Source organism: Rhea americana, unplaced genomic scaffold (assembly GCF_003343005.1).
Source record: "Rhea americana isolate MKP2758 unplaced genomic scaffold, rheAme1 scaffold_61, whole genome shotgun sequence".
Lineage (NCBI taxonomy): Eukaryota > Metazoa > Chordata > Aves > Rheiformes > Rheidae > Rhea > Rhea americana.
The window spans coordinates 1,249,500-1,276,395 of NW_028186768.1; positions in this window are offsets into that span (position 1 = coordinate 1,249,500).

The following is a 26,896-nucleotide window of genomic DNA, read 5'->3' on the forward strand; positions in this document are numbered from 1 at the left end:
GCAAGGACCTTCTATAGACTTTTCCCTGAAAGCATAAAGCACACTAATGTTAGCTGAAGCTTTGCAGCAGAAGCCCCAGCCTCAAGCACAGGCACAAGGTAAGAACAACAGGATTTTTGCCAGAAAATAACCTTTTTGTATCATTCCCCTCCCTCCCAGGGAGGCTGGAACACTTCTGACCATGTGTTGGCAGTAATAGAGGAGGAATTCATGTCCATGAAACTTTACAAAGAAAGTCCACTAATGTCTCCTAAGCCCTCTATAATATGCAAAGGTTATACATTTTTCCCCCTGAACACAAAGAGCAAATACCTACTTTCATGAAGACTGACCTTTACATTGCACTAGGAGAATGAAAGACCAAGGCAAGAATAGAGGCAACCTTTGTGAAACAGGATCCACACAATGTGTGCATTGACTCTCAAGGCTGGTGTTGGATTGAGCCCAGAGAGGGTACTTGTCTCTACAGACAGCACAGCTCTTCAAAAAGGTGCACACTGCCTTGAAAAAAGAGGTGCAATTTCAACTTGGCTCTGTGACAGCAGAAGAGCTGCCTGGGAACTTTTCAATAAGTCTATTTTTCTTTAGAATTTCCAGTTCTTTGAAATCAAACTGTTTGCAAGAAAAGACCAGTTTTGATAAATCCTCTTTTTTAAAAAAGAGAAGTTTCAAGCATTTGCTAACATTTTTAGGATTCCTCCTCCAAAAATGTTTTTTCTTATAACATTTCAACTAATCAAAAACTCAACCAAAACACCAACATGACCAGAGAACAGAAAATAAGAAGATCACACAAAAATGTTTCTGTTGGCCTAAGCAAAGTTCTCCAAGATTTTTATGTTTTCATCCCAGTTTGAGATGGAGAAAAATGTCAAAACTTCGCATTTTCCCTGGGACAAGGAGACCTGTTTCATGTAGCTCTATATCACACTATTTCTTGTAGTAATTTTGCAGGACATGAACAGTGATGTTATGGGTAATGTAACTCTATTTAGCACCTTCCTCTGATTCCCTTTTTTCTCTTTGATGTTCACCTTCTACTAGAAGATTTTCACTAATGTCATTCTTAGGCTGAATGAGACCTGATTCACAGCTCATGCCAATTACTTTGACATTGTCAGAACTAAACTAGCTTACACCAGCGGAAGGATATGATTTTTGCAGTAGTATCTGGCCCCCTGCCTACCTCTTCAAGATTTCTGGCATGAATGTAGGCTCTGAACAAGACGCTATTCCTTTTTTCCCCCCCCCATCATAAGATAAGCATTGCACTAGCACCTGTATTAGTTTAAAAAAAATTGTGAAATCATTGCTGAAAAAAGTGGATGTCCTTTATGTCATTCATGATGCCGCAGAAGTTAACCTGTATCCCTTCTCATCCAAATTCTCCTTTGTATCAGAAATGCAGAACAAAGAAGATGATTTACAGCTTGGCAAACGCTGTTCTTCATAGGCCAGGTCCCAAAAGCCACAGTGGCAAACAGAATTAWTTGACTACCTTGGTGGCAGCCTCCCTCAAACCTGCTTGTGACTAGCAATGATCAGGGCTGAGCCTGATGAAGAAAACAGTGGTGGGGAAGCTCAGACTGCCACTGCCTCAGTAGTTTATAGGTGCTGRTCATGCGAGGTCTCCTCAGGGTTACCAAAATTGCTATGACATCACTTCTGCCGATAGCTTCTGAAAGGCAAAGAGTTATGCTGTTATATGTGGGAAATAGCACCCTTGTCAGGTGAGGGGAAAAGACAGAGGAACAGTTTCTGCCAGAGGAACAAGTCTCAGACTTCTGGGTTGGCAGCAGAATGGGGAGAGGATTGCTGGTAAYGTGCAACGTGGGAAGAAAAAGTGACTTGGGCCCTAGGAAGGAGGTACTTCTTCACACATGGCTGGAGCTGCTTGGCAGCCCATTTCACTTCCTTGGGCTGCTCACTCCTCTCTCTTAGAGATCCCCTCTAGTTTACAGTTCACAAGATTAAAAGAAACCTGCTCGCCAATGACTTCGCTAGCAGTGGAAGTCATTCTGCAGTGCCCGGCCTGCAGAATGGCTTAGGAACAACAGGTCACACCAACAGATCACTCGGCACCACCAGCTGCAGCCAGCATGGCTGCTCCCCAGAGACCTACCTGCTCCTTCTGAGACTCCTAAACGCTGCATGAGCACAGACAGCTTGTCCCTCCCTGCCACAAGGAGCCAYTCTTCCTGTACCATTGCTTGCCCCCACCTCCCCCCCCCACACACATATACACCCGTCCGCTCCTCCTTTGGGTTGTGAGTGTGCTGTCTGGACTCTCTGCCTCCAATTGTATCTGCAGCTCTTTGTAGAAGAGCTGCAGGTTGGCCCTATCTCTGAGATCTAGCAGCACACTGATACAATAGAGCACTACATGCAAAAAGAGGCCTGCACCCTTAACCCAGCTCTGTTTTTATCTGGTTGTACTGGGCAACCCCTTGTTTCTTCTTAAAGCATCCTCTTTCCTTCTTAAAACCTGCCAGTGTTTCCCTGTGACCTCCCATCCTTCCAGCACCCTTTCTCATCTCCCCAAAGACTCCACACTCCACCAGTCTCCTCCAGGGCTGAAAACACTCACCTTGCAGGACCAGCCTGATGCCGTGGCCAGCGCTGCCTGAATGCAGATGAACTCAATTTACTGCCCCAGGAATACAGACGCAATTGTCTGAGGACTGTACTGACACTAGGCTGTATTTAAGAATAAATCCTATAAAATTGATCTACTTCAGCCCCTACATACAGCTGCACTGATATATCTGAGGGAGGAGCAACTTGCAGCACAGGGAAAGGAACAACTGGCTGGAGAAAGGCTGGATCCTCCAGAGCAGTCTTTACTGCCAGAGAAATTGTAATGCAGAGCCATCCTTTGCCTTGTGTTTAGTCTGTCTTGTTTACCTTTGGGCAAGGGTTGTGTTTATAAAAAAGCAAGTAATTGGCATATGTTAGATACACGTCCAACAGAAATGACAATTAAGAGGAATGAGAAAGTGGATTAAAAGTTTGTACCTAGGTCAGAACTCATTCCAAATTCAGGAGTGGCTTCAGGACTCTGGCTTCAGTTTTGTTTCTGCATTTGTTTGTTCACCTTTTTATGTTTTGTTTCATTTGAGCTAGTAAGTACAAACCTAGATATGAATGTTCCCAAATTTCAGGATATAAGCTTAGTCTTCTGACCCAGCACCTATGTGAACTTGATCTTGAGTAAATTTTTTTTTCTTGTAATAACTGTGTTAGGGAAAAAAATAAAAAAAGCACAAATAACCTAACTGAACAGTGCCTCCTCTCTACGTTTTCAAAGTGCAGGGTTGTAAACACATCTGACTCGAGGCCTAACATGTGACAAGACTCACAAGCAGTGATAATATCTTCTATTAAAGCAACGGATATTGTTAGAAAGAACTTTAGCACACCTCATTTTCTTTGGGACTTACATCATTATAACCGCAACATGCTTGGCATATACATGAACCCACAGGCTCTGAACCTTCAGTGGGCTCCACAGGCACAAATCCATTATCACAATATCTCCCAAACCCAGGAAARGTTGTCAGGAGGAGGGGAAGTTTTTTCTTTTATTTATCTTTTTCTTATGGCCTTCAAATTGAATCTGAGACACAGTATYCAGATTATCTGCTTAGCATGAAAACAAAGATGGGTGTTTCAAACACCTATTATCATAAATTAGCCCTAAAATACGGGAAGTTGGCAGCCCTGCAATTATCTGATCTCACTCACCCAGTTTAGAAACCAAGCAAAGATGCAAAACTATGTGGACATTTTATGCTCCCCAGGGGACTGTGTCATTCTGTGCTAGGTAAAGTCTTAGTGTGGCATCTCACGAGGGAGTTTTTGTTTGTTTGTTTGCACACTGATTTGTGCCTGAGCAAGAGATAAATCAAACATCATATTCTTACTGAGCACTGAAATCTAAAGTTTCGATCCAAATATCTGAAGCGTGAGCCTTGGAGACACAGAGGAAAGGCAAGGTAGAAGGGAAGAAAAATCCAAAACTGAAGCTTAAACTTTTTCACTAGAAGTCATCAGCCTTTCTTTGACGATTTCAGCCAAATGCTCTTTTGAGGGACACAACTGAGAAACTTCACACAAATCCTTTTGACCAGATACCTTCTTTAGAAACTTGTAAGGCTTTAATGCAATCAGTATAATTCTTATGAGTCTTTTTAGTTGCAGCAGAGGACAGTGATAGGTATGTATGCAGCCAAATTCAGTACAGCAAAGGGAAAGCCTGACTGCAAAAGCCACTTCTTGCCGGAGAAATGTAGTCTCATTCTCCAATAATGCTAAGCAAGGGTGACATCTAAGGGGCTCAAAGACATTTTGCTTCTGTTTGGAAGGTGCCTTGGTAGCAAACCACCTTCACCCTCTGCATGGAGATACTACATAATTCATTTACGCTGCATAGGTGTTAAACATGCAAGCACCCCATTGGCACATGTCAATTTTCTGACGTTTCTTTCATCACTTGCATCTCTGAAGGATGGATATAAATTGGGTTATGTGGCACAACTTTACATCCATATTATACTCGCTTTGCACTGGTGTAAATGCCAGCTCAGAAGACAGTGTAATTCAGGCCCACTGTCCTCTAATGATCCTGTAAATGTGAGTAAGTACGTGTATGTGCGTGTCTGCGTGTGTGCATGCAGACAGGATACACTCCACATCATTAGGAACCATGTACTAAAGATACATGCCACCTCCTCTTCTACCTGAGTACTCACAGAACTCTCTAATCCCTGTCACCCACCAATATGTATTATAATCATACTAACTAATTTCACAGACAGTAAATTACAGACATACCCTGCGTATTTTCATCTCATTAGAGAAGGTTAATTTAAGCAGACAATCAACAAAAATACAGAAAACTAGCTTGGAAGGAGGATTTTGCTGTGTCTTTGGCAGACAATGAATTCACAACCCCAACATCTGCCACCATGAGAGAGAAAATGCTAGAGGAAAAAAAACAAAGAATGAAAGAAACTTATTGCTCTTTCCTCTGATGAATGGTGAATTTCCAATTAGCATTTTAATTACTCAAGCCAGACTTTCAGCTGGCTTGATGATCACAAGAAACTCTACAAGCAACAAGTCAGCTTGATTCAAGAACACGTGTTGGGGTAACACGTACCATACTTGCTGGTTTTGCTCTATGAGCCTTAGTTTCTCTCCTAGAAAAATTCCTACACTGGTAACTATCCTCAGGCTTGTATATGTGGGCTTATATAGTTTTAGATACACCCTTGTGCCACCAAGCAAATCCTGTACGACTGTTTCCTAGGTCTCAGAAACTGAATCAGTGTCATATCTTGTAAGAAATATTCTGAAACGCTCCACTTCACCTCCAGGCAAATCCTATAGCAAATCAATCACTGGGACGYTATACATATGAACTTTTATCACCTGCCTGCATAAATCCTACAGCAAATCCATCCTGAAGTGTTACAGACGCATTTACTGTGTCCTTTACCTGAGCTAAGCCTACAGCAAACCTGTCCCAGGGGACTGACGGACGGGGCCCTCTCCCCACGAGGCCTGGTGATGACAGCTCAGCCTTGCTGTTTGTTTGTATGATGGAGAAAGAGCAGGGCTGCACAACATTAGAAAAATAATAYGATCTCCTTGGGGCATAGTAGCTTCGCTTAGCAAATGAGTATCACAACTTTGTGCGTGTGTGTTTAAGTGTGTATGTATACATATGTATCAGCGAATATCTTCTCCCACTTCGGTTGGCTGTTTATGTCCTGCGAAGGCTCCAGTTTCTCTCAAATTCTTACTTAACTTCTCAGCCTCATGAAGACATCAGAMATACACCATACAGTTTTCTATGTAAAAGAATATATGCAAATCATGGATTCATATACATCATCTATAAAACCATAACCCACTCTTGTCAACAAAAATAATGAAATACTAGAACCAAATACTAGAACCAAATATGTCACTTAGGAAAAAACTGCATATAGGACAATCATTTATTCAGAAGGAAGGGGAAAAAACCCAGCAATACTCATGTGATTAAATGAACAAATGTTTAAGAACTTGCAGCTTGATAAAAAAAAAAAAAAAAAAAAAAAAAAAAGATAAGGCCCCTGCCTCATATTTCAGATGAAGCTTAAAACAAATAGGAGGAAAAAGTTAGGAAGAAAAGCAGAGTTGTGGTTAGAAAATAAATGGCTCTGACCGCTAGCTTCAGTTTTGGAATCACAGTTACACTCAGAGTATGCAATGCTGCCAAGTGTGTACACAAATGTTGAGACTGGTCCTCAGGACATGGGACTGAATTTTTCTTTTTCTTTTCTAYTTTTTTAAATGGTCTTGTCAAGTAAATCCATCCTTGCATGTGAAGCCCAATCCTTGTAGAAACACGGATTTGATCCCATATTCTACCTCCTGCCTTCCCTTCCTTTCATTCTCAGTGAAGATGTCTAAACTCATTTCCTTCTTGCATTTTATGTTATTCTTTTTTCAAGGGTCTAAGCATGGGCACTGCTCAGTCACTTGGAGAAGCTCCTCCACAAAGTATGAAGCACCAGGAGCAATGTAGCAACAGCACAGCAGCGTAAATACCAGAGGGAGACATATGATGCCCAGTGAACCAAGAAACTAAATCACAGAAATATTATCCAGCTCTCCCTTTCCTTTACTGCCCCAGCCATCTCTCTTCTGCTACTTCCCCTTTCGCCCTTCCTCCTCTGATTCCACCTCTTTCCAACCCCTTCTTCCTAGCAACAGCAGTTTGGTAGGGTTTAGCCAAAGCAGGCAAGTGGAGCACTTCACTTTCAATCTCTGTAAGAGGCCAGGGCACAGAGGAGTTTATTATATCATAAATTAGAACATGAAAACCTAATACATTTTATACATTTGTCAGAGAGAGAGGAAAAAAATTCTTTGCTGCCAGGTTCCTCATAGCAAATCTGTCACGTTGGAGAGAGACTGCTGAAATAGAAGTATTTATAGACAGATACAACCCTGGCGTAGAATAACAAAACTTGCTGCTGGCCGTTATACAGCTATATCAGGTGCCAAGACAGCGTTCTCAAGCAATACAGCATGCAGGCCCTCCGTAAGCCATCTTAGCTTCTCTTTCATGAGACTAAAATAATACAAAGCAGAGAGCTGRGGCAAAGCATCTCTGCCGTGTACAGAGAACAGCAGAGATTAAAAGACTAACTAAGACGTCCACCCAAGTCAGGAGGGCCATCTGAATGTCCACACARGGCAGAACAACGCCTCCAGCCCAGTAGGCAATGTTGGGGCAAAGCTGCTTGTGACTACTGTGGGTTTTGCAGGCTTCATGTCCAGGGACCTGAGGGGCTCTGCTGGTGTTCACACTGCATATTTGAATCAGCCTGGTGTCTGTGTCTGGTGAATTTGTTTGTATTATGGAAGAAAGGAAAAAAAGTCAGCTCCCCAAACAGCATAACACAGGAGAGTTTTCCGTGAAATCTGCTTTACCTGCCAGGTATCCAGCCCCTTGGCTTTCTTGCTCTGTCCTATTTACAAGTGGATGGTCCCTTTTCAGCTAAGCTTTTCCCTGGTCCCACTGCATATCCAGTCCCTGCTGCAATTGTTCTTTGCATTTCTGCTGCCTGAAGCACTAAGCTGCTTGGCACATCCAGGGACGACGGCTTTCATATCTCTCCCTGTACAATTCAGAACTTGGGTCAGGAAGGCATTTCCAGGACATAAGCTCCCTTGAAATAGGCAGCAAGTTAGACGTAATTAAGATAAAGAACAGCAAAAAAGCAAACATAATTAAAACTTAAGAGCTGCCTGCACAGATGAGAAACTGAAAGGACCTAGGTGCTGGAAGGGGCCTTATGTCTGAAGCTGGTATTCACTCACAGGCAGGGTTTTTTATCCAGAGGGATGTAACTAGGAAGATGGCAGCGGTGGTTCTTAGATAATAGCTCAGCTAAAACCACACGCAAATGACCTGACACAATACTTGCTCCAGTCTGAACACTCCCTCCTGCAGCTGCWGCACTAGTTAGTGAGACATTATAGCTACTTCTTTGGTAATTTCTATTTTTCTCTCTCCCAACCCTCCAGACACAGCTGGAGCTTAGACCTGTGGGACTACTGCTTTTGTGGACATTTCTGCTTGTAGGGGATGAAATTTGTTTGAAAGCGGCATTGATAGAAGGCATTGATAGAATTGTCACAAGAACAGCCGTAAGAATCCATCTAACCTAATATTCTGTCATCAGCCAATAGTTAAGAAGAATACAGTAGAAAGGCAAGTATACAGCAATTCTTACAAATGAAGGATCTTCCAACCTCTGCAAAATTCCTACAGCGACTCCCTGAGTCCTTTGCACTTGGCAGTCCTTGATGGATCTTTCTGCCATAGCTTCTCTACTCAGGCTACCTGTRCAGGAGTAACTGCATTGACTATTTTCAGACCTATGTTGTAGATGTTCAGACCTTTCTCCCCAATCAGCCCTATTTTTACAGCAGGATTTTGCTCTCTCTGAACTCCTTCCCTGCTGCCCCCCAGCCCCTTCTCTCCATATAGCAAAATGAATAGATGTAGTTCCAGAGAGTRGTTAGGAGTTAGACTTGTCTGCCAAGCCCCCCCCCCACCACGGCTTAGATCCATTTATTTCCAGAGCTTTGCTCAGCTCCCAACATTTTATCCCATGCTTCTAGCCAGGGTGTTTTATTCAGGTGCTCATAGAAGCTGCCAGACAAAACACTCCAGATAAATTCCATTTTTCTCCTCTCTCTCTTTCTAGAAACTTTTAATTAGTCCCCGACTCAGCACCATTATTAGTATTTGTTATTAAGTATTAAAATTGCTCACCCCCAGTTCCCTCTCCCCTGCTTCCCTCTTCCAGCCCTTTGTTTTAATTGTTATATTTTTTCATCAGTGATCAGCCAAGCTTCCCTAATGATCCAGACTCATTTAAAGGGTTTATAACTCTGGTACAAAACTCCAATAAAAAAGCGGCGGACTTGCTGGGAACCCCCTGGGGCTATTCAGCAGCCAGGAATACAAATTCATTTACTGCTTGCCTGTTCCCCCTTTTCTCTAGTCACCATCACCTGTTCTGTCAAAACATCCTCCTCTCCATGCACACAAAGCTCTCACTTCCCCTTCCCATCTTCTCATGCCCGTTCTTTTTCCCTGAGGATCAGGATAAAAGAACTGGAAAAAGCCTCAATAAGGCTCCTGGTGAAGGCAACAGCAAACAGACGAAGCCTGCTGTTTTCCCAGTCTTCCCCCTGCCAATTCCAACACTCCCTTCTCCTTTCAGGAAGAAAAATATAAAGCACCACCATGAGACTGAAGAAAGAAATGATCTCGCTGTGTATTTCTCCTTGAGTATATTTAGCAGTTGAAAGTTACCCCACTGGAGATCTTAAAAGCCTTTTTTATAAATCTGCAAGTCAGCATTGTCTTTTCCTTGTTGCTTTTTTTTTCACTTTGCAATAGGTATAGATTTACGCACTGGCCAAAGGGCCGTTTGGCAAACTCTGAGCATCTTGGCCCAGCTTTCCATTAAATACAGATGTTGCTTCCAAACCTGTCTTTAGCCTTGTGCAAAGCCAGCAGTAAATTCACGGGGATCCAGACAGGAACAGAAGTGTGAGCTGCTCCTTCTGGCCAGAGGCACACTTGTGCTAGGGTCTAATCTGACCTGCTGGGCCCCTGGCCATTGGCACCAGGCAATTAGCCAGTTATAGGGGCAAACCAAGAGAGCATCTCCCCCCGCCAGTGGTCCCCTTGTATTATGTTTTTTGAGGGAAATTATTCCCTATACATATACACACAAAACCTTTCTGAAATGGAAAGGAAAGAAGGGAGAGCAAAGAGTAAAAAGGAAATCAATAAAGCCAGGCAATTCCTTGCAGAGGAAGCTGGCTCACATAGGGTGGATTTATGTCACCTTCCTTTAGACATATGCCATGTGCATGCCTACATCTCAGCTACTCACCCTGGGCTAGTCACTCTACACACAATAAGGAGAATAAGCACATTTAACATCCTAGTTATCCTGCCCTTATAACCCAGCTGAATTCTGACCCTTTCACACTGAACGCCCCCGCACCCCCGTCCAGTTGTTTCAGCTGATACATTTGCCACCCGCTTCCATTTCAAAATTATGGAGCAAATGATGACATTAAATGGTCCTGCTTTGAAGCCACTATTACTCTCAGATACGTGCCTGACAACATTACAACTGCAATGGCCATCTGAGTCACAATTGTATTGATACAATCTACACGGAGTCTTTTGTGCTAACATGAAAGGGGCTCTGCTGAAAGGCCCATCAGTGTGTTCAGTCATCTTCAGAAAGCCAGAATCATTTGGTGGGAACAGACAGTTGAAGCTCTTCATTTAGTCACTTGAAAAGGACAGTCTCCCAAAGAACTTTAGCACTGTCCTCCCCAGTGTGCCCATAGGATTTGTCAGCCACAGGACTTCTACAGCTGCTTGAGACAATTTGACATAAATTTCTCAACAATTTGAATTTTGAAGAGAGAGATAAATAGAAGTACATTTTTTTTAAGCCCCAAACTGGCAGTATTTCATGAAAGGTGGAAAAAACATACTGCTGTTTTGGGGTGTTTGAGCAATAGTAACAGGTTTTAAACTTGGGCTGAAAGTGCAGTACATGAAGTAGGGTCTGTGGAGAATGCCTGCAATTAGAGAACTGGTTGGTGATACAAAGCTGTCTTCTCCTTGTTTCCAGCTGCTACATTTAATTAAAAGGAAGCTAAACAATCCATTACATTAAATTACTTTCTGAATGTTGCTTTTCCACATAGGCAATTGCAATAGTTGCCACAGGGATGATACCTGATCACAGATTGGAAAAGAGATAACCATTCTGGAAATCGTTCCATTCTTGCACTGAAATATCACCCAGAGGCCCTGGTCAAGAGTCACTCCCCTCTATGTGAGAACTACAGAAGCCAGTGTAGTTTTACTGGCGGGTGAGGGGCATTAATGCATTCCCAACCTCATCTCATTTGTTCCTGCATCGCGTCACATGATGAGAAGGATGCCAAATCACTGTGATGTCCTGGCAACTGAAATGGGTTTCTTTCATGTTTCCCCCTCTACCTTCTGTTAACTTCACCACCGAATCTGCAGCTAATAAAACCATACGACAGTAAGACAGCCCCTACCTACAGTGCAAGTGCTTATGGAAAAATATGAGATGACAGAAAGTTTAATGCAACCCTGAATTCTATCTACTGAATTTAAATGTTGTTCATGTGATGGAAAAGCTGGGAAAACTTCCTGATAGTTTCCAACTGTAGCGTGGAAGTCAATTTGTATACAGTTTGTGTCAATCTCTAACCTGGAAAAATACCTCCCTGATACTAGAAGCCTAATAAGCCAGGGATACCTTAAGTAGATTACAGGGAAACCGTATGTATAGGACAGTTCCTAGTTCTGTGGACATTTTACTGTCCTTTTATTTCTTATTTGGAGAAGGACTAAAGACTTGGAGTCTTCCTCACTTCCTCAGCATGGACATTGCACCAGGCCTCGAACTGATCAGGTCATTTAGCAGATTTGGCCTCCTGGAAAGGAGCTGCAGTTCTTCCCTAGAAACAAAACCAGTGTCCAATTACTCCAGCAGGGAAGGATGAGATGGAAGCTAAGGCCCATCTTTGACTAGTGTTGTGCACTGCAGGTCTGTTCCCACCACACAACCCTTTGCCATCTGTAGATTGTTAGATTCCCAAAGTATACTGCACTATCAAAGCATGACTGGCTTGCAGCACAACCAATCCGAATCGACTTCAGGAACAGAACTGAACTAAAAGAACATGCTGGCTCACCTCTGCCTCCTCTGTCACAACTGGGCCCTTATATTTTCTGTGCTCCACACCATTTTCCCTCTAAGAAAATTGTTGCCAAGTTGCCATTTTGAACCTGGTTCAGTGCAGACTGTTAAAGACAAGACGGGCTTCTGCTCGTCTTGCAGACTATTTTTGCTTTATTCTCCATCTCAGACAAAAATGTTCAGAGGGTAAGAATCTGTTTACTGTTTGAGCATAATGCATTACGGTATGAAACTGTCTCTTCTTCCCTCATTTACAGCATTTGTGCCTCATACCGTGATGACCTCACAGCAGCAACATGGACCTTTATGACCATGAAACTCCATTACTATCATTCTCTCTCTTAGCTGGCCTTCCAGAAGTGAAATGCTATTGGCTTCAGTTAGTTCAGTACACAGTAGGAAATGTGTTCACGGGTTGGAACCAGTGTGATTGCTTCATTCTGCCTCACATTTCCCCACTTAGCTGGCTATAAACTGCTGGAGTGGATTTTTAGTTACCAATGACCTCTCAACTCAAGCTGCATTAGCCAAGTCATTCGGCAGTTTCATCCAGATCAGTATCTTACTCAAATACCTGACATCTTTTGAAGTATCCCATTCATTCTCCGAATTTGAAAGGCATGAGGAGCTGGAATCACAGCTTATGCCAATGGTCATGACAGAGGGGGCATTACCAAAGCAGGATAAAGGAAGGAAGCTTGAGTTGTATCCAGATTGTATCATGGTCATAGAAAACAGCAAGGTTTTGGTTTTCCAGAAAAAGTAATACCAACTAAACAACCACATGAATGCTTTAATTCCCCCTAGCTAATATACAGCTCTATGGAATCAAGAAAATCTCATCTAACTTTCTTGATCCAGTTCTGCATGGGATGTATGACTTTAGCTAAGAAGCAGAAGCCAATCCAAAATACAACAGGTCACCAAAGCTCTGAGTCTTTTCTTAAATGTCAGTAGTCTTCATACTGGACTAGATTCATATCTGCAGTTCCTTCGTAGCACTAGGCAAAGATGGAGTGAAAATAATGTTTTTTAAGCCCTACAGTCAGGTCCTCAATGTTCTCAGCATCAGACTCCAGCCTGCAGAGGTTTGATTCATAGTCTGGTTTCCCATGTGGGCATGCCAGATGGTTGGCTCAAAACTCATCATTTCTTTGCAGCAAAACTCACTAGACACAGACAGTAACCATAAGAAATGTTAGATACTTGAATCTTGCATAATTTAGACTGCCAACACCCGTGCAAAAGATACTTCACCCTACTACTTATGTTAGCTGTTCAAGGATAGTTTCTTTGCTGAATATGTCCTGCAACATTTCAAGACAGTGATAAAAATAAACTCTTAGAGTTACCCTGCATCTTGTCATTCTAAAAGATCTTGTTGTTACTTGTGAATATTGATTATTAAATTACATTCAGGGATTGTTTCACATAGCCTAGCAGCCCTGCTTCCAAGGTGTGCTTAGAAGTAGCTATGCAGAACAACAGATTTTATGGTATTTCATTGTCTATGGCCAATATAGCAGAGCACTCTGGCATTTGTTAAGGGGTGAAAACTCAACTATCTCACACTGTACCTTCTACAAAAAAAATAGGAACACAGAGTAAGTTCATGCCCTGGTGAAATTGTGAAGGGAATTCTATAGATAACATTATTCAGTAAAGTAAATCAAAATTTAGGAAGGAGATGCTATGTTGAAAACAATCATATGCTTGGAAAATCTGACACTGTTTAATTTAGTGACCACAGGAGGTCAGGACATCAGTTTTCCATTGCATCTTAAAAGCAACACATCTGAGAGCCTAGTGCCAGAATACTATTTAGGTTTGATTCCTCAGTTAGGAAACTTCATCTTTACCCTTTCCTCAGCAGCATCTTTTATGTTTCCTCAGCAGCAGGGGTTACTGCAAAAGCAGCAATCCTCCATTCTCCACACTTGCTTCCAGTAGCATATTACTCCGGTTTGTGTTTCATCAGGTTCTAGGTCTTGATCCTCCGTTTGAAGGTATACAATGGTATTACACTTTTTACCAGAAGCCACAATCAACAGTTCTACTTCTCTGGCACAATGAGACTCCATTCATTAAGAATAAAACCCACTGGTGACATAACTGTCTCAGGTGTGACCCAGTGTTGTAGCGTTTCCTCCTACAGAAACTGCTAAACATCACAAACGTCCTTTCTCTCCCTTCCAAGTGCACTCTTATGCATGAATAAAGGTCAGTGTATGAGACAGTAAATATATTTTGACTACAAAATAAGACATTTCTTTGCAAATATAGTTCTCCCTCTGTGAATGGGTTATGTCAGGGGGAAAAAAAAAAAAAAAAAAAAAAAAAAGAGTACCTGCTAGATAGCTGCCACTTCATCATTTCATGCTTCCCAGGAAGGTTTTGGGCTATCCCCAGCACATAAACCTTATAAAATCCTACACTGCCATCCTTTGAGTACCATTTTCTGCAGCATGTCTTTTTATTTAGTTAGTTTTTCTAGAAAGTGTCTTGTCCAAGCACTAACTGGGCTTGACCCAGTTTACTATGTAAAAACAAACGAGATCACTGCCTGTGCTCGTAGGCAACGAATTTTTCATATGCAGGCTTGTTTCACTGCAAGACCTAGCCTTGCTCCCCTTCTCCAGCTGTAGCTGTCCCCTTTCGTGGGCTCTGCTTTGAGAAACTGTGTTTCTTTGTTTACTTTGCATGATGCTGAGGAATACCATTTTTTAAAGTTATTATGCTACTTCTAGTATAATACCTTTAAATGCCAAGTCCGTGAGAGGGAATTTTAACTTGGTTAATCTGACACAAATGAAAAACTATTCAAGGCTTGAGATGACTGCAAAGTTTAGTGTCACGGCTTTTTCAGGAGAAAAAAAAGGTTCTCAGCAAAATTACAGTTGAAAACTACAAGTTATTTATTTCATTTTAAATAAAGTGTTGGGTATATTTTAAAGAAACAGTAACAACAGTTCTTTTTAAACTGGCCTCTGTCTGTACCAACTAACAGCAGTAAACTCGGCCCTGTCTCAGTGTCACAGGGTGTTTAGGGTAGAGAACGGCAGGARGGATGGACAGCGTTCTCCTTCCCTAGGTTGGGCAGTCGGTATCTATTCCTCTGTAGTGTAAGGCATGCTGTATGCTTGCTCTTGGACAAGATGGTGGTTCTCTTAAAAGCTGAACTGGAATTTTAAAAGGCTGTCGTAATTCCTGAGACTATTATCTGCAGAGAAAAAACAGGAAGGAGAACCTGACTGTGATACAGACCTCTCCTAGAGACACTCAACCTTCTGAGGCTACGGCTGTGACGCTGCTATTAAAAGACCACCCATTGGTTGTCCAAAACCATTACACCTGAGTTAGGGGCATCTTGGATTGATCCTAGTCCTAAAACCCTTCTTTTACACTGCATGCCTTGAGGACAAAAGCGAAGAGGGTCTGCCAGAGCTCAGTTACGTCAGGGCTCAGAGAAGTGGGGCGGCTCTCACCAGGACAGCACTGGGCCTGTGAAGAAGCCGCACTGTTCAGGCAGACAGCTCACCAGGAGATTTGAGGACCTTTTTCAGAACTTTGCTGTGATCTAGACCAATCTCAGCACCCTTTTTTTCTCCTTGAGGGGGTGAGGATATTTGTGTCTGTGTATATTTGTGTGTGCGTACGTGTCTGCATGCGTGAACTGTTTTCACTTCTCAGGGCCGGCTGCGATAAATGGGCCGAAGCTTTCCTCTATGTTTTGCTCTAACAGTCATGTATCAGGTTTTCCACAACTGAACTGAAACCCATGATTCATAATCAGTTTCGTTTGCAAAATGTTCTTCTAATTGATCAGATGGAAACCAATTTCAGTGTGGGAAACTGAATCCTGAGAAAATTAATTACCCGCCAGGCTAAACCCATTTCCTTTGGCCCAAGCACAGCTTCTTGTACGTTACTGAGAGATGACCTAGCTGTCTAGAGAAAGGCAATGCTATAATTCTTTCTAGGACGCACTACATGGGTAACAGATAAAGTGGTGCCAGCTGAGGGCACTGGCTCTGCAGAGGCCAGAGAAAGCATAGGGGAATGGGGGAAACAGAGAGTAAATACATGGCAAAAGGCTCAGAAGGAGTAGGAATAACAGAAAATAAAAAATATATATGTATGAATTTTAAAACCCAGAAGTCTCCCAGGGATTACTGACTACAGAGTTTGCCTTTGGAGAAAGGATTTTTAATATTCACTGTGCATATTTGATACTCATTTTACACCTGTTCGATATGGAAGGATGTCACAGACCCTGGGCAAAAGGCATAGATGGAGAGACCGTGGCACTCTGGTAATGAGGCTAGAACGCTTAGCAAGTCTCCACAGCCTCAGGGAAGGAAGGCTTCGAATAAATGCCATAACTGAGCAGAAAGCATCAGGGAGTAAAAGTATGCTCTCTCCTCCTTGAGGTTGAGGACATGCAGAAGATCCAGGGACTCATGTGTGTCTCCAAATGAATGCGAATGAGAGTGTTGCGTGCTAATGCACCATAGCCCATTGAATCTTAGTATGTGGAAATTAATGCTCTTACAACTGAATGCCATTCCCTTCAGTCACAAGGGCCCCTGACATTAGGATACCAATCTTAAAGCTCTCAAAGACAGGAGATATTATAGATTTTTTAATTAAAACCAACTGGGTAAGGGAAGTATCAGCAGTATGTCCCATTCTACGAATGGGTAAATTAAGGTTAACAGCAAAAAAGACAGATATGGAAACTGTGTAGACAGCAGATTTAAGACTAAGACTCTAATGACTGCCATCTTTAAGCTAGTGCCAGTCCTCCCCCCACAAGCCGCTGCCAATGTCCAGGCTAGCAAAATAACCATAAAAGAAACATGGTTCTCCTTCATTTTAGACTTTGTCTTCAAGAGTATAACTTCACATCTGTGTTACAGGATACTCAGTCCTGCAAGTCCCACAGAGTAAGAGCCCTTATGAGCAAGTCCCACAGAGTACTCCCCAGCTGCTACCATTAACAGAAATCCTTCCTTGGTCACATCCCAGCACAAGAGAAACAGGATTTATAGCCAGAGTAAAGCTAATCAAAGAAAAAAGACAAAGATTTATTGACAGCCAGAACTTTTCAGAAGCAAAGAAGTTAGTGATGTCTGGATCTAACAATATTCTCTTGCTCTGGAGACCCCTCAATGCAGATTGCRTGGAGAATACCTTGTCTTGATGAAAAGTTTTAACTCTTTGATGTATGAAAGTACAGGACCCGGATGGTGGTCTATTTTTTGGAGAACTTCATATCCAAAGAAAATAACACCTCCATTGCTGCTAGACTTTTATTATTGTCTGTTTGGATTAGCTCTGGATCTTTGCGGAGCCCTGGGCAAACGCAACATACTTGGGAAATGAAGATGGAGTAGAACAACCTCTTCAAATGTGGATATCAGGCTTCTTCAAAGCCTTGGGATAAAAGGATCATGAAGCTGGGTTAAGGCTCTTAGCTTGCTTTCCTCCTCTATCCATCTGGTTTTTGCTTCATGCAAAAGGTTGAAATAACTGAGAATCCTGTAACAATTCCTAATGGTACACTGTGGAATTTTCCCCTCAAAACATGATATTCCTTTTGACACATTCTGCATCAGAGACCTCTGGTCTTCTTGACTCTCAGTCCCCAGTAGGTCAGTTGGGAACAGATGGTAAACTACTATGGAAGAGGGAGGAAAACCTTTGTGTGAATAGTGAAGAGGTATGGAAATGAGCGTGTAACAAAGCATCTAACAAAGAAAACAGAAAAATGCTTCCACTATATTTATAATATCTAGGTAACACTTAATCTATTTAGGACCTCTTAATTTGGTTGACACAGGCAGGAATGTGGTATAGGTGGAAGTCAAATGAGTAAGATATAGCAGGAAATTAAAATGCATAGATGCTAGTCCATTGATGCTTATAGACAGCATTAGTTTTTGATAGATCCGGACAGTCTGCTAAGTAAATACCACACTGTCTACCTATTACAAATAGCAAGATCGTGTACAATTAAGGTTTTAATATTATCTTAAATAAGGYTGTCCATGGGACATTTCTTACACTTCCCATTTTGTTACTATGAAAAAACACAGATGTACCAAAAAAAAAAGTGCTACATATCTTTGTACTCCAGTAAAGTTTCAGGTATTTCAGTCAGGCAAAGCCCACAACCCCAACAACATGAGTAAGGATTTTGTTTTTCAAGTATTTAGGCAATTTCATTCATGTATCTATCATATGGTATCATACAGTATCACTGATGCTAAGGTACATCAAAAAAAAAAACAGTGAGACAAAAACTAAGTTAAGTATCAGGTTAGAAAGGTGGCTGCTTTGGAGAGATGCCATGAAGAATGTGCCCTAAGCAGGGATTAGAAAGAGAAGAGAAGAATTTTTTGGCTTATGTGCACATGTTCCATAAAGTCAAAAACAAAACACATCTCCATGGGAAGATTTGCAAGCATTCGGGTTACCCAACTGGATGGCAGCTGTCACATCAGATTGACTAAGCTTTGGCAGAGTAAATAAGCTAGACGGTAGAAAAGAGAAAAGGTGACCTCCCAAACATAGGAGGGGATGTCAYTGTGGAGGGCATTGAAAGTAGGGAAGTAGGAAAGGGATCATATGAAAAGGAAAAGTGCCATATGACCAARGCAAAGAGTCAGTCAGCAGTATCAGCCTTTGCCCAGTCAGCCTCAGCATTTGACCCTGTTGAAGGGAAAAGTTTCAGTGCAGCAGTTTTCCTCAAACCACAAGAGAGTTTTTCCCACAGGAAATTCTCACCCCTAGAAGTGTATCTCCTCTAAGGCAAAAGATGACTGACAGAAATGTTTGGAAATAAAATGAACTAGATTTCACACTTTCTTGAAACTCTTGCATCAGAAATCCTTTTTTTTTTCTCCCCCACTTTTGATGTACTTAACTGCATTCTTCTTCCATGCGCACAACAAAAATGCTCCAATGTGGTGAAGGAATAATGTCTTTGGCTGAAAGGTGGGAGTTTAGAGTTCTCTGAACTGAAATACCAGCTTTGAAGGGGGTGAATCCTATTTATCTCATGGATTTGATCTCATTCTTCTTTTATAGATAACTTTGTGGCTCTATGCAAGTATTGAAACACCCAAGTGAATGTGAGTTTTGTAAGTTCGGTATGCTACTATCCATCAGCTGAGCTGCTGTAACAAAGTTTGTGCTGACACTTAGCCCTCAGACCCCAGAGAAATTGCAGAGTAGTACTGCCTGGCTTCAGCTTTCCTTTTCTATGCTTCTCTTGTCCCTCATCCTCTCTTTTTTGTTTCAGTAGAGAAAGAAAGAAAAGAAAAAATACGTATTTAACAAAATAGGCTTTCTTCAAAAAAAGCTATATTCTAAATTCTTGTTCATTTCAACATCTGGAAAAGACTGAGGAAAGATCAATTTATTGAAAATCAATTTACTGAAAAAAAACCTCAAGAATACAGTTTGGGGGAAACAGTGACTTTTCTGGAGAATGTTGGTCTAAGTGCAGCTCACCTGGCCATTTATCTGGTGCCCAGTAAGGGTGGGGGGGGGAAGGAGATGAGATATTACTCCATTATAACCCAGAATTTATAATTCATACAATGCCAATGAAATAATGATAAATCACTGCAGTGTTCACAAAGGCCATTCTTCATACGTTAGCCGTTTTTTAAATCTCTTTTTTTCTCTTATCTTTCTTTTAATTACTCCTCTCCTTGCCTTAGCTTCCCTTACAGCAAGTTGGCAGAGGCGCGCTAAAGAAATAGAAAACCAAACAAACAATACTTGTGTTAGAAGCCTGGAACTGTCTTCTTGTTCACATGGACATCCAAATGTGCACATGTGGGAATCTAAGTATGTGCGTTACCATCTTTCTATGTACTCATTCCTCTACTTTCTGATGTGTTTAAGGTATCATATGGTTATGGTCTTGTCATGTCATTTGTCTGCACTCTATTTTCCTCCTCTGTTCWGTGGACATGATGAGTAGCGGTAAAGGAGAACTGTAATTTATTTTACACAAATTCTTTCTGAGGTACTTGCACATCCGCTGCTCATTTGAATCCACAGAAGCAAATCACTGTTCCATGAATACTTGGCATGAAGGGCTAAAGTTGTGCAGCTCTTGGTAATTCACCTGGCCCTGCATGGGCAACAGTTGTTCTTTATCCCTGGGAAAGGCAAGCAGTGGAAGATCAACTGCTGGAAATAGGAGAAGGTGACAAAATTGCACCTTGAAGAGCTGCAGTTCTGTTCTTAGATTGATCGTGAGTGGTAGAAGTATTAATCATCCCTTGCTCTGAGCTATTGTAAAGGGGTAATCTACACCTAAAGAAAAACTTGTTAATATCATAGCATACAGATAAACAGCTAGATGATTAGATATATTATATATAAAAATAATAGTTTAAAATCATACTTCTGTTTTGGACCTCCTTTTCAAAAGTCCTAAGCATTCATTTCATTGGGATGTGCTGGAGAAGCAGTCCTTTGGGGAGTTAGTCTACATGCAGTTGTGCGGACTTAGAGACCTATATTTGCAATCATTGTTACATATATTTGAAAAGGTGAGAAAGCACCAGTCAAATATGATTTCTAAAGCCTGAACTTTCCTTTTTGCTGGAGCYTTCCCCTTCTGCCTGCTTTTATTTCCAGGTACTCCCTAAGGACAGACTGAAACTCCACAGCTCTGAGCAAATCCTTTGTCCTGCCTAATCATTGTCAGCAGCCCAAAAGATGAGATAATGGGGACCGATCTTGGGGACTCCAAGATYCTGATTGTTCAGAAAGGTCAGAGAAAAACTAGGTTTCTAATCTTTGCAGAAGAAGAGATTAGCACACAGGCTTGCTGAGGTGTGGGGGGAAAAAATGAAGGGAAAAGAGCAGAAAKGTAATATAAGGCTATTTGGGTTTGATTTTGATACAAGGAGCTAGGAGTCAAGAAACAAAGCCATGACACTGAAAAGAATGCAAGAAAAGAAATTCTGTGTAGAATATGCTACTGAATGCACTGGGAGCATAAGGAGCAACTGGGAAGAAATATGAGAAGACACACTATGGAGCAAGAATATTCTGGGCTAAACGAGTTAAGATCTTTATTTCTCCAACATTCAAGGTCATCAGCCTTTAACTCTGGTACCTGTGGGAGACTAGAATCACRGCTGTTGTGGCTGAAAATAAGAGCATAAGTTATTTTAATACTTCTGGAATGGGACAGATAGAAATAATGGACAGGATTTCTCTCCTTTTAGTCCAGATACCTTAAAGTTGGTTGATAARACTCAGCTAATTTTCTTTGTAATCCATAGAGAAATCTTCACCTGTGAAAGGCAATTCAACCCATCCTAGAAGGGGTGACTAATGCAGAGGGGAGGGATGAACTGACTCCACAGGTGTTCATTTGTGTTCATTAGGAAYGAGGTGACGTGCTAGGTGATGAGTTTGGAATAAAGGCTAATCTCCTAACAGAGTGAGAAGAATCCCATCCAAAGGAGAAGAATCCCACCCAAGCCTCCACCCTGAATCCTTCTGGCTAAGGCAGATGCTGGAAGCACAGACCCTTCTGCTCCCTTGAGCCTTATCTCAAGTCATCAGTTATGGGAAGACCAGAGAGTGCAAAAGCAGAGATAAAATGTGAACAGCTGCATTCACAAATTCACCTTGCCTAGCATTATTCAGCTCTGTAATACTTAGATAATAAATGAGTATGTTAGGGATCATGATTTCTGTTCCAGTTGTGCAGATATTTTGGCAGCAGATGAGGGAAGAGATGAGGGCCAAAGACTTCAAAAATTCAGGCCCAGATCTCAAAGCTTTAAGATACTTTATACTGGAAATTTGGCTTAGACACATTTTTAGTAGCTGCTAGAATCAAACAGAATCTCCAAACTATTGGAAGTATTCCTAGTGCAAGAAATTACCAATTTCCATATTTCTGTTGCTCTTGATGTTTTTGACAGTCAGGAACAAACTGTCTTCATTTAAATGAGATGAGAAAAGTATCTCCTGCAAATTATGCCATTTCTTTTCTCCATTATGTTTTTCTGCATCTTCTGGCAGCACTGTTACAAAACCAACAGCAAACGGTCTAGTGGAACAGCAAAGACAATAACTTTAATGGAAAGAAATTGGGAACTGGGAGATGACACAGATTGCATTAGGAAAAAAAGTGAAATAATATTTAATTTCCCTGGTCATAAATAATCTGTCCGCCCACATTACAAGCACATCAGAAATGACAGGAGAAATAGTCAGTGACATGAGAAAATATCATTATTTCTTCATTAAATGTTTTTATATTTTTATAAAGGGAAAAAATTAAAAAGCACCCTGACAAGCAGAAGTATAACAGATGAAGGGCCATTGAAGAAATGAATTGGACTGTGTAAGTAAGTGTACAGATGCATATATCAAAAAGTAAGGAAAACTGTTATAGACAAAGCTTTGACTATTGTTAGAACCACCTTACATCTCAAACAGGGAGTAGAACTGTTGTTAGTGGACTCTGGACACCATTTAACAATCAACATGCAACGTATGTTCCCTTCAGGGCTACCTTTCTAAGTAAAGAACGGGGATCTGCTCTGTTTACTATTTTTGTGTAGTGACCGTTGGACAAAGATGATTCCAGTGTAACAACCACTGTGTCACAATATATCTTGCTTGCAGAGTATATCAGGCCAAACCCAAAGCAAGATGCATTGGATTTTTTTTTTCTTGCCAGTCAGGATTTTCATGGAGTGATAAAAACATCTCACTTCTTTTTTTTTTTTTTYTTTTTTTTTTGGCCCAGAATGTAACCTGTATTTAATGAAATTGGGGGAAGCAGTGCATGATTATAAGTTTTACTTCTATTCCATGCATCCTGTGGTGATGTGTTTCTACATGAAATACAAATAGAAATTTATAGTAGTGAGACAGAAAGCAAGTAAAAGGTATGCTGGGGTGTGATAGCTGCTGTGTGTGAGAGGTGAAAGCATGCAACAGATGCATGCATGTTCACAGTGCAAAATGACAAAAAGCACAGCCCAAGAGACACTGATCCCAAATTACTTTCTCTTTCCTGCCAAAATAGCTGCCATGTACATACTTAAGATGGTATATATCTTCATGCTCAGATTTTGTGAGGCAGAGWCCAGTATTTGCATAATCCTTTACTATCCTCAGTGTTACTGATAGCACCACTAATACAGTAACAGCTGCTGAAAATTCTGAAGGCAATGCTACGTTCCCAGAAAGAGATGGATTTAGCAATGAGGATGCAGGGTGACATAGGTGCAGAGGCCAAGAAGCAGCTACAGAGGAAGTTTCTTCATGGCACGCCATGCTCAACTCTAACTTCTACAATTTATTCTTAAGTGGTCATTTTGTAAGTCTTCGAATCATTTCAYAGAATCACAGAATCAGTAAGGTTGGAAGGGACCTCTGGAGATCATCTAGTCCAACCTCCCTGCTCAAGCAGGGTCACCTTCAGCATGTTAGACACGGTTGCATCCAGGCAGKTCTTGAATATCTCYAGAGAAGGAGACTCCACAACCTCTCTGGGCAACCTGGTCCAGTGCTCTGTCACTCACAGGGAAGAAATTCCCCCTCACCTTCAGGCTGAACTTCCTGTGCTTCAATTTCTCCCCATTGCCTCTCGTCCTGTCACACGGGACAACTGAAAAGAGTTTGTCCCYGTCCCCTTGACACCCTCCCTTCGGATACTTAGAGACATTGATCAGATCCCCCCTCAGTCTTCTCTTCCCCAGGCTGAAGAGGCCCAGCTCTCACAGCTGTTCCCCATAGGGCAGATGCTCCAGCCCTCTGATCACCTTCGTAGCCCAAYGCTGGAATCTCTCCAGATTTGCCTAAATCATTTGACAGCAAGAGCTAAGTATCCTAGTCATGAGTGCTAGGAGTAATGGGATTGCTTCCACTGTTAAATTGCAGTGGTAAGCCCCTGAAGGAGAAGGAGGACTACCACACTTGGTGAGCTGCCATGGCCCTTGAACTGTAGTCACAGGCAGTTCCTAAAGTCCAGGCAAGTCCTACTTCTGGGCGTCACCACAGTAAAGCACCCACTGTGTTGCAGGAAACTACCAGAAATTTGGGAGTTAGGGGGCTGGGCTGTAAACYTAAAGGCAGAGTTAGGGCCCAGCAGGGGATTCCCAGGACCACTACAGGTCCAGATGAGCTGTTTAATTTGCAGAGGAATTTTTGCATTAGAATTTACATGTTGTGTGGACTACTAATTATTTCAGAAGATTTCAGTTTCTTACGCAAATTACTGCCCACTCTATATAGAGCCCAAGAGTACCTACAGCGGGTCAGTGCAGACAAAGGTGGCCCCGTATGAAGGATGACCTTTAGGGGATGGGAAATACACACTCTTGCATGGTTTTGTTTATGTTTCTTCTATACCCTCGGTGACAGTACCTCCGCAGGATCTGAGTGCTGGGATGCTGATTCTCTCTATGATCCAGGCTCTGCATCTCTCTCCAGCCCTGATGACCAGAGCACATCTATTCAGAACAACATCATCACCATCATTTCTGCTTCAAGACACACACCATCACTCATCAACTAGAAGTCAAGGTCGCAACACCCCCAAATGCACAACACACAGACTCCTCTCCTCTGGTCTCAGTGCTGCTGAGAACCTCCCTCCTTACACGCGCACTAATAGCACCATTACTGCTCCCTTCCAGATTGTTTAACAGATGCTCTTGATAAATACCAAAGCAGCTGAAATTCTGCAGGAAATGAAGCGCGGCCGCTCGACTGCCACTGTTGCTAGTGAAGGATAGGAGACACTCACAAGGTCTTTGGGATGAGTTTTGCATAGGCAAAGGTATTTGGCCCTTTCATTAAGCCTGAAGTGTCCAGAGTTAGGGAATGAAACGGATCTAAGCCATATGAATTATTTAATGTATCATCCAATCCCAGGTTACTGGCAGGAGCAGGTTTTCCCTTAGGAAGTATTATGAGCCGTGCCAGGTTATAGGGCTCCCAGCTGCATCTGTGCAAGTAATGAATTCACTGGAAGCTAATAAACACAGAAGTTAAGTTTGAACAATTACAAACAGTGTGTATATATGCAACTGTGTATACATATGTATGTATCTATATACACATGTTTGTATGTGTACGTAGTGTACGCATTTTTTTAATTTGAATTTTGCTAATCTCATATGTACTAGTCACTTTGGGTCAAATAAGTTTGTTGTAGTCTTTTTTTTTTTTTTCGCCAGACTGCTATGGAAGTGTTCCAGGTGTTCTGCCTATTGATATTTAATGTGGGTCCTAAGGAATAGAAAGATTGCAGCATTTTAGGAGGGGTTCACCCCCCCCCTTCAGCTTGCAGAAGTGAGACAACCCTGCAAAATGTAATGACCCTGTGAAATCTGTAAGTCTCATCAAGAGAAATACTTCCTGTTTAAAACAATCTCCCCTCCATATCTACCAAAATCTTCCGCTGGCCCCCAAAATAGTGTATCAGGATGCAAGGGCACTGTCGAAGTGGATCTGACTGCAAAGACGCTCCTTGTAATGAAGTAAGGGTGACTCTTCTCTGTTAATCCTTCTCCATCCATTTCTTTTCTTTGTCTGCCTTTCCCATATTGCCTYTCTTCTAGTCTAGTCTAGTCTAATTCATTTTAACTATTCTCCATTAAACAATTCATTGCAAGTGACATGTTCTTGCAAAACTTGGTAACAAAACTTTATCTTCCAACAGCTCAGGTAAAAAAGAAAAAATTAAAAAACAAAACAAAACAAACAAACAAAAAAAAAAAAAACAAAGAAGGAAAGAAAACCCATACCCTTGCTTTCCAAGCACAAGTAAAAGGGAACAGAGTTTGGACTTTGCTTGGTCCGGACTGGCTCCCTGATAATTGCTTTTGTATTGGAGACTCTCTGAAACCTGCAGATCAATGCAGCCTAGTCTGTGTCAGGAATATCTTTGAGTAAAATCCCAGCCTGTAAATTACTCCTGCTAATCCTCTGCAGCTCAGCCCTCTTCCTCCTGCTTTTGTGAAATCCTCCAGAAGGATTACCAAATGCCAACAAATGGCATCAAATACTAGCTTGCACTAAATTACACACTAAAAGGAAAGCACCTTTCCTTTATTTGGGGATGTCTTTGTGCAGTGACTCTCTGTGAGCGATCCATGCTACTGCTCACTGCCAGGAGGACATGGGAAAATTTGGCTGCTGCTTCACTTCGTGGTAATTAACAGTCAGGTTCACCAACTACAAAGTGCAGTTAACTTCCAGTGAGTTCACAGATCCACGTGTCCGCCTTTTGTATAAATTAAATTAGCAAAGCCACTGGGAAACTTCATGTTAAAGCATTTCATCTTAAAAATGCACAAAAATACACTAAAGGCCACAGTCATGTGCTGGAGTGAGAAGTCTTCTGGGTCCAAGGGCTGAGCTCTTCTGGGAATCAGGCCATTAAGCATGGATTTAAGCGCTTTGCTTTAGGCAGTCAAATTTAATTTTTGTTGTACAATTTACCATGGCATTCCTCATGCATTTATACCTCTGGCCAGAAGAAGGCTGTGTGTCTCTGCCCTGTGTGGTTGCACTCACAAATCTTAACTACCCCTTTTTGCTAAAGGTCTGCTCTGATTTTTGCAGTCACCAAAGCTCCAGATGAAAAGACATTTTTCGATATAAGCAGAGGCTTCAGCTGTTGCCTGCATTTAGAGAGGATCCTCAGAAACTCCCAGCCCTGTGGCACTGCAGAATGGCACAACAGCATGGCGAGGGCTGGGCAGCCAGCACCACTGCCAGCAGGGAGGCCCAGGCATCCTCGTTGCTTCCAGGATATAATAAAGATTTTATGCACTGAATCTAGCCTGTTTCACTTCATTTGCTGCACTGAACAACTCACATTTTAATTCATTGGAGAGYGTTGTCTACAGGCAGAAGCAATGAAACTCCGCAGATTTCTTTTCAGTTAACAGTCTTAGGAGGAATAATTGAGAGGTGAGATGTGCTCACCTCCAAATATTACTTGGCTGTCCTGGGAGGCAGGCTGCTACCTTGCAGATGACCACGGACAC